The sequence below is a fragment of the Echiichthys vipera genome, assembly GCF_963691815.1.
Source record: "Echiichthys vipera genome assembly, chromosome: 9".
Lineage (NCBI taxonomy): Eukaryota > Metazoa > Chordata > Actinopteri > Perciformes > Trachinidae > Echiichthys > Echiichthys vipera.
In genome coordinates, this window is record NC_139834.1 from 2,415,444 (window position 1) to 2,422,389 (window position 6,946).

At 42.8% G+C, this 6,946-nt stretch overlaps 1 protein-coding gene across 1 annotated transcript in view; it reads right to left on the reverse strand.

Moving 5' to 3' along the window:
- slc6a8 (solute carrier family 6 member 8) overlaps positions 1-6,946 on the reverse strand; it is a 111,453-nt gene that overhangs the window by 24,668 nt on the left and 79,839 nt on the right. The window lies entirely within an intron of this gene.

Genomic DNA, 6,946 nt, shown 5'->3' on the forward strand with positions numbered 1-6,946 from the left:
TTTTTGGGATGTAAAGTGTATTTGTGTGTTCCCTGTATGCAGCTTTATTTATAAGTGGCGTTGCCCTTTTTTGGATCAAACTTAAAAAAATTTAAGTGCCGTATGAACAACAGACAAACCTGGCAACCTGCAACACCCAAAGTCAAACCCTTCAAAATGTTTAAAATATTAATTCAGAGTAAATATAAATTTATTAAAAAGTAAAACTTTCATTATGTTCCCCTCAAAACGGCCCGTGGGTGTTTTATCATTTTAAAATAAAGCTTTAAATAAAGATTCCACATATTGAACCTTTAACAGACGAGCTAATGCATCAAAGTTTTATTCTTGTTTCGTTTTGTAACATTTATTAACTTTATATCATCTCATGCTGATGATCTTTGTGCTGCTGACCAGCGAAGCATTAAGAGCTCCTGTTTATCTACGTTTCAGCGTCATATTTGTATTTTTCGGTCAGTTAAAATAGATTTAAATGCTTTGATCATTTTTTTGGTTCATTAATTGTTCGTTTTTTTTACAAATGTTAATGTTATCAACACGTTAACACATTACAAAACAATAACTTATTCTTTATTCCTGCATGATATACACATACATATATCTATCATATATTAGTTATGGTCAAATACATAGTGGTATGTCTATGTGATAAAGCTTCATGTGATATTATTAAAGTGAAAATATTTGTGGAATCTCAGCTGATTGTACGCGATTGCATTAGGAGCGCTTTGCATTACAGCTCAGTAAGAACACGTTAATGGGGTAATAGTGCGATAATACACTGGTAATAGTGCGATAATACACTGGTAATAGTGCGATAATACACTGGTAATCGTGCGATAATACAGTGGTAATAGTGCGATAATACACTGGTAATCGTGCGATAATACAGTGGCAAACAGGAGCCAATCAACCTGTGAGTCAGAAAAAAGGAGAATTTGTTGTTTTCATCGAGTGTTTTTGTGTAAATCACATTTTTTTTTAAAGTTAGTGTCGACCAATCAGAACAGTGTCTTCAGCTGTGACATCACGACTGTTTAATCCTTCTTCTTCTTCTTCTGTTAATCTGTGACACACACGCACACACACACACACACACGCACACACACAGGCACACACACATACACACACACACAGACACACACACACACGCACGCACACACACACACACACACACACACACACACACACACACACTCATTCATAACTGAGACCTTCACAGACTGGTAATCCTCACTCCTGTTAATCCTTCTGTCTCTTCCCTCATTTACATTTTTCATCTTTTACGTCTTCACTTTTCTTTTTTACCGCGGATCAGTTTCCTCTGCGTGCAAGTTTAAACTTCTTCTGAATTCTTCTTCTGCGTTCAGTGATAGTTCAAATCAATCAGGAGCCAATCAGGAGTCAATCAGGAGTCAATCAGGAGTCAATCAGGAGTCAAACAGGAGCCAATCAGGAGCCAATCAGGAGTCAAACAGGAGCCAATCAAGAGTCAAACAGGAGTCAACCAGGAGCCAATCAGGAGTCAAACAGGAGCCAATCAGGAGCCAATCAGGAGCCAATCAGGAGTCATACAGGAGCCAATCAGGAGCCAATCAGGAGCCAATCAGGAGCCAATCAGGAGCCAGTCAGGAGCCAATCAGGAGCCAATCAGGAGCCAATCAGGAGCCAATCAGAACCAATCAGGAGTCAATCAGGAGCCAACCAGGAGCCAATCAGAACCAATCAGGAGTCAATCAGGAGCCAACCAGGAGCCAGTCAGGAGTCAATCAGGAGCCAATCAGGAGCCAGTCAGGAGTCAATCAGGAGCCAATCAGGAGTCAACCAGGAGCCAGTGAGGAGCTAATCAACAGTCAATCAGGAGCCAATCAGGAGCAAATCAGGAGCAAATCAGGAGCAAATCAGGAGTCAATCAGGAGCCAATCAGGAGTCAATCAGGAGCCAATCAGGAGTCAGTCAGGAGCCAATCAGGAGTCAGTCAGGAGCCAAGCAGGAGTCAGTCAGGAGCCAATCAGGAGTCAGTCAGGAGTCAATCAGGAGCCAATAAGGAGCCAATCAGGAGCCAGTGAGGAGCCAATCAGGAGCCAATCAGGAGCCAATCAGGAGAAACTCAGGAGACAATCAGGAGTCAATCAGGAGCCAATCAGGAGCCAATCAGGAGCCAGTCAGGAGCCAATCAGGAGCCAAACAGAAGACAATCAGGAGCCAATCAGGAGCCAATCAGGAGCAAATCAGGGGCCAATCAGGAGCCAGTCAGGAGCCAATCAGGAGCCAAACAGAAGACAATCAGGAGCCAATCAGGAGCCAATCAGGAGCCAGTCAGGAGCCAATCAGGAGCCAAACAGAAGACAATCAGGAGCCAATCAGGAGCCAATCAGGAGCCAATCAGGAGCCAATCAGGAGTCAATCAGGAGCCAATCAGGAGCCAACCAGGAGCAAAGCAGGAGCCAATCAGAGCCAATCAGGAGCCAATCAGGAGTCAGTCAGGAGCCAATAAGGAGCCAAACAGGAGCCAATCAGGAGCCAATCAGGAGCCGGTCAGGAGCCAATCAGGAGCCAATCAGGAGCCAATCAGGAGCCAATCAGGAGCCAATCAGGAGAAACTCAGGAGACAATCAGGAGTCAATCAGGAGCCAATCAGGAGCCAATCAGGAGCCAGTCAGGAGCCAATCAGGAGCCAAACAGAAGACAATCAGGAGCCAATCAGGAGCCAATCAGGAGCAAATCAGGAGCCAATCAGGAGCCAGTCAGGAGCCAATCAGGAGCCAAACAGAAGACAATCAGGAGCCAATCAGGAGCCAATCAGGAGCCAGTCAGGAGCCAATCAGGAGCCAAACAGAAGACAATCAGGAGCCAATCAGGAGCCAATCAGGAGCCAATCAGGAGCCAATCAGGAGTCAATCAGGAGCCAATCAGGAGCCAACCAGGAGCAAAGCAGGAGCCAATCAGAGCCAATCAGGAGCCAATCAGGAGTCAGTCAGGAGCCAATAAGGAGCCAAACAGGAGCCAATCAGGAGCCAATCAGGAGCCGGTCAGGAGCCAATCAGGAGCCAATCAGGAGCCAATCAGGAGCCAATCAGGAGTCAATCAGGAGCCAATCAGGAGCCAACCAGGAGCAAAGCAGGAGCCAATCAGAGCCAATCAGGAGCCAATCAGGAGTCAGTCAGGAGCCAATAAGGAGCCAAACAGGAGCCAATCAGGAGCCAATCAGGAGCCAATCAGGAGCCAATCAGGAGCCAGTCAGGAGCCAATAAGGAGCCAAACAGGAGCAAAGCAGGAGCCAATCAGAGCCAATCAGGAGTCAAACAGACATCAAGACAGTGATGAGCCAATCAGGAAGCATGTCTCCTTTTCTCTCATTTCATCTCCTCTTTGCTTCCCTCATTTCCTTTCCTTGCCCCCCCCCCCCCCATGTTCCCTTTCTTTTCCTTGTTTCCTTTCCTGGTTTCCTTTCCTCCTCATCTTTCTCTCTTCTCCAAAAGTCCTTTCTTTTCGTCTCATGGTTGTATTTCACTAATCGTTTTATCCATGCACCATGACTGACACACACACACACACACATACACACACACACACACACACACACACACACACACACACACACACACACACACACACACTCCAGCAGAAGGACACATTACCCCCTGTGTGAACCGACTCAGCTCTGCCAGGATCAGGGGGGCTGCACAGCACTGATAACAACACACACACACACACACACACACACACACACACACACACACACACACACACACACACACACACACACACACACACACAGACACACACACAGACACACACACACACACACTTCAGTCGTCTGGTTTAATGTTGCAGCTGATCGATGCGTCTGAATGTAACCCTGGTGGAGCAGATGACGGGTGAAGACAGTGAGCTGGTAAAAACATGGCCGACTGTTGGAGTTTCAGATCCAATCGTCCCAAAAAAAACGCCGCGTGGCGTCGAAGAGGGCGAAGCCTCAGAGACCCCAGAGGATCAGAGCTGCTGCTTCATGTGCGACGGTGTCACTAAATCAAACGCAGCTCAACAACACTGAGAGTGTGAAGAGCCGATGGCGCCCCCTGCAGGCCGCCGCTCGGCACGGAGGAAGTGACCAACAGGAGGTTTAACAAAATAAAACGTGGTTTTGGGACGCACGGAGCTTTAAGTGGAGTCTCCTCCTGCTGGACATTAGAGAGAATGCAGCTTTAAGTGGAGTCTCCTCCTGCGGGACATTAGAGAGAATGCAGCTTTAAGTGGAGTCTCCTCCTGCTGGACATTAGAGAGAATGCAGCTTTAAGTGGAGTCTCCTCCTGCTGGACATTAGAGAGAATGCAGCTTTAAGTGGAGTCTCCTCCTGCTGGACATTAGAGAGAATGCAGCTTTAAGTGGAGTCTCCTCCTGCTGGACATTAGAGAGAATGCAGCTTTAAGTGGAGTCTCCCCCTGCTGGACATTAGAGAGAATGCAGCTTTAAGTGGAGTCTCCTCCTGCTGGACATTAGAGAGAATGCAGCTTTAAGTGGAGTCTCCTCCTGCTGGACATTAGCGAGAATGCAGCTTTAGGTGGAGTCTCCTCCTGCTGGACATTAGAGAGAATGCAGCTTTAAGTGGAGTCTCCTCCTGCTGGACATTAGAGAGAATGCAGCTTTAAGTGGAGTCTCCTCCTGCTGGACATTAGAGAGAATGCAGCTTTAAGTGGAGTCTCCTCCTGCTGGACATTAGAGAGAATGCAGCTTTAAGTGGAGTCTCCTCCTGCTGGACATTATATATTCTTTTAAATTGCTTGTGTACAGTTTTCCATTGGCTCTCATCAAAGTGCCAGCAGCCAATCAGATGTCTGGCTGCTTCTGTTGGCCTGAGTTCCGCCCGGCGACCGAAGGAAACCACAATAAAGCAAGAGAAGAAGAAAACATAAAAAGGAGACAGAGAGGGGGATAAAAAGTCTTTATGAGCGCTGACGTTTTTATGATGTGTGTGTGTGTGTGTGTGTGTGTGTGTGTGTATGTGTGTGTGTGTGTGTGTGTGTGTTTATGTGTGTGTTTTTGTGTGTGTGTGTGTGTGTGTGTTTCTGGGGTCTTTTAATGTTTTTATTTAACCAGGAAAAAGACTCATTGAGATTAAAAATGTCCTTTTCAAGAGCGTCAGCAGAGTCACAGAGAAAACACACAAAAACAAATAATAACAATAATAACTACAACAACAACAATAATAATAATAATAATAATAACTTTAAAAACAACAACACACCGAAGTAAACAACCTGAGAGTGTATTTTTCCGTGTGTCTTGATAAATCTCACGTACGGGTCAATGACAGATAAAGCTTTTAAAAGGCTGTTTTTAAATAAAGTTTATTTTATTTTATCAGATATTTCGGAACAATGTGTTTCAACACGGCTTTTATGTAAAAAACTATTTAGTTGTTTTTAAAGTCATTTTTTCACGTTATTTTTAATCTCACTAGTCTAAAAACTGTCAGGTGTGGTAACCACTTATATTTGTAAAAACATCTCTATATTAATCTGTTTAATGTGACATTAAAGCAGGTTTACTGTACGTACAGTGTCTGACGCATGAGTTATGACAATCTAAGATTATTGGATTCTATCGGCCTTCAATTCCATATTTCTATGATCATGCTTTGTTGTTGTTGTTCTGTGTGTTGTTGGTGTTGTTGTCCTCAGTGTGTTTTTGTTGTTGTTGTTTTTGTTGTTCTTGTTGTTGTCCTCAGTGTGTTGTTGTTGTTGTTGTCCTCAGTGTGTTCTTGTTGTTGTCCTCAGTGTGTTGTTGTTGTTCTTGCTGTTGTCCTCAGTGTGTTGTTGTTGTTGTTGTCGTCAGTGTGTTGTTGTTGTTGTCCTCAGTGTGTTGTTGTCCTCAGTGTGTTTTTGTTGTTGTTGTTGTTGTTGTCCTCAGTGTGATTTTGTTGTTGTTGTTGTTGTTGTTGTCCTCAGTGTGTTTTTGTTGTTGTTGTCCTCAGTGTGTTGTTGTTGTTGTTCATGTTGTTGTTGTCTTTGTTGTTGTTGTTGTTGTCTTTGTTGTTGTTGTTGTTGTCCTCAGTGTGTTGTTGTTGTTGTCCTCAGTGTGTTGTTGTTGTTGTTGTTGTCCTCAGTGTGTTGTTGTCCTCAGTGTGTTGTTGTTGTTGTTGTTGTTGTTGTTGTTGTCCTCCTCAGTGTCAGAGTGACGTGTCTTCACCTTCGTCCTCCTCTGTGTCGCTCTCAGTTCAGCCTCAGCACAAAGATCTTCTCCTGCAGCGAGGTCTCCCTCTGCCGACGGGAGAGAGGACAGCAGAGAGGATCAGGATCAGGCTGATTATAACAACAACAACAACAACAACAACAACAATGTTGTTGTTGTTGTTGTTGTAATGAATAACTGTCATAAATTATTCTTGTTTTGTGTTAATAATGCTTTAATAATGTTTTCTGTCAAAGTAAATGTCAAGTCAAATATCATCTAGATTTATTGTATTATTACTAGTTTTTTGTACTTTTATTTTAGTAGCATTGATTATTTTTCTGTGATATTATTTAATGGTATAAGTACTTTATTTTTTTATTTTTTTGTGGTATTAGTACTTTATTTGTAATATTATTTAAGTGGTATTAGTACTTTATTTATTAATTTATTTTTAGTGGTATTAGTACTTTATTTGTAATTTTTTTAGTGGTATCAATAATTGATTTGTAATATTATTTTGTTATAATATAATTTTTTGTGGTATTAGTACATTTTTTATTTATTTATTTTGTAGAATAAGTACTTTATTTATTTTTTTATTTTTCTGTGGTATTAGTACTTTGTTTTTAATATTATTTTTGTGGCAATAGTCATTTTTTAGAATTATTAAATCACTACTTTAATTTTGGTGAAAGCTCTGAAATGATGTAATCACTTGTCACACATTGACCCCGCCCACCTGTGTCGTCGTATCCAATCACGTGTCGGG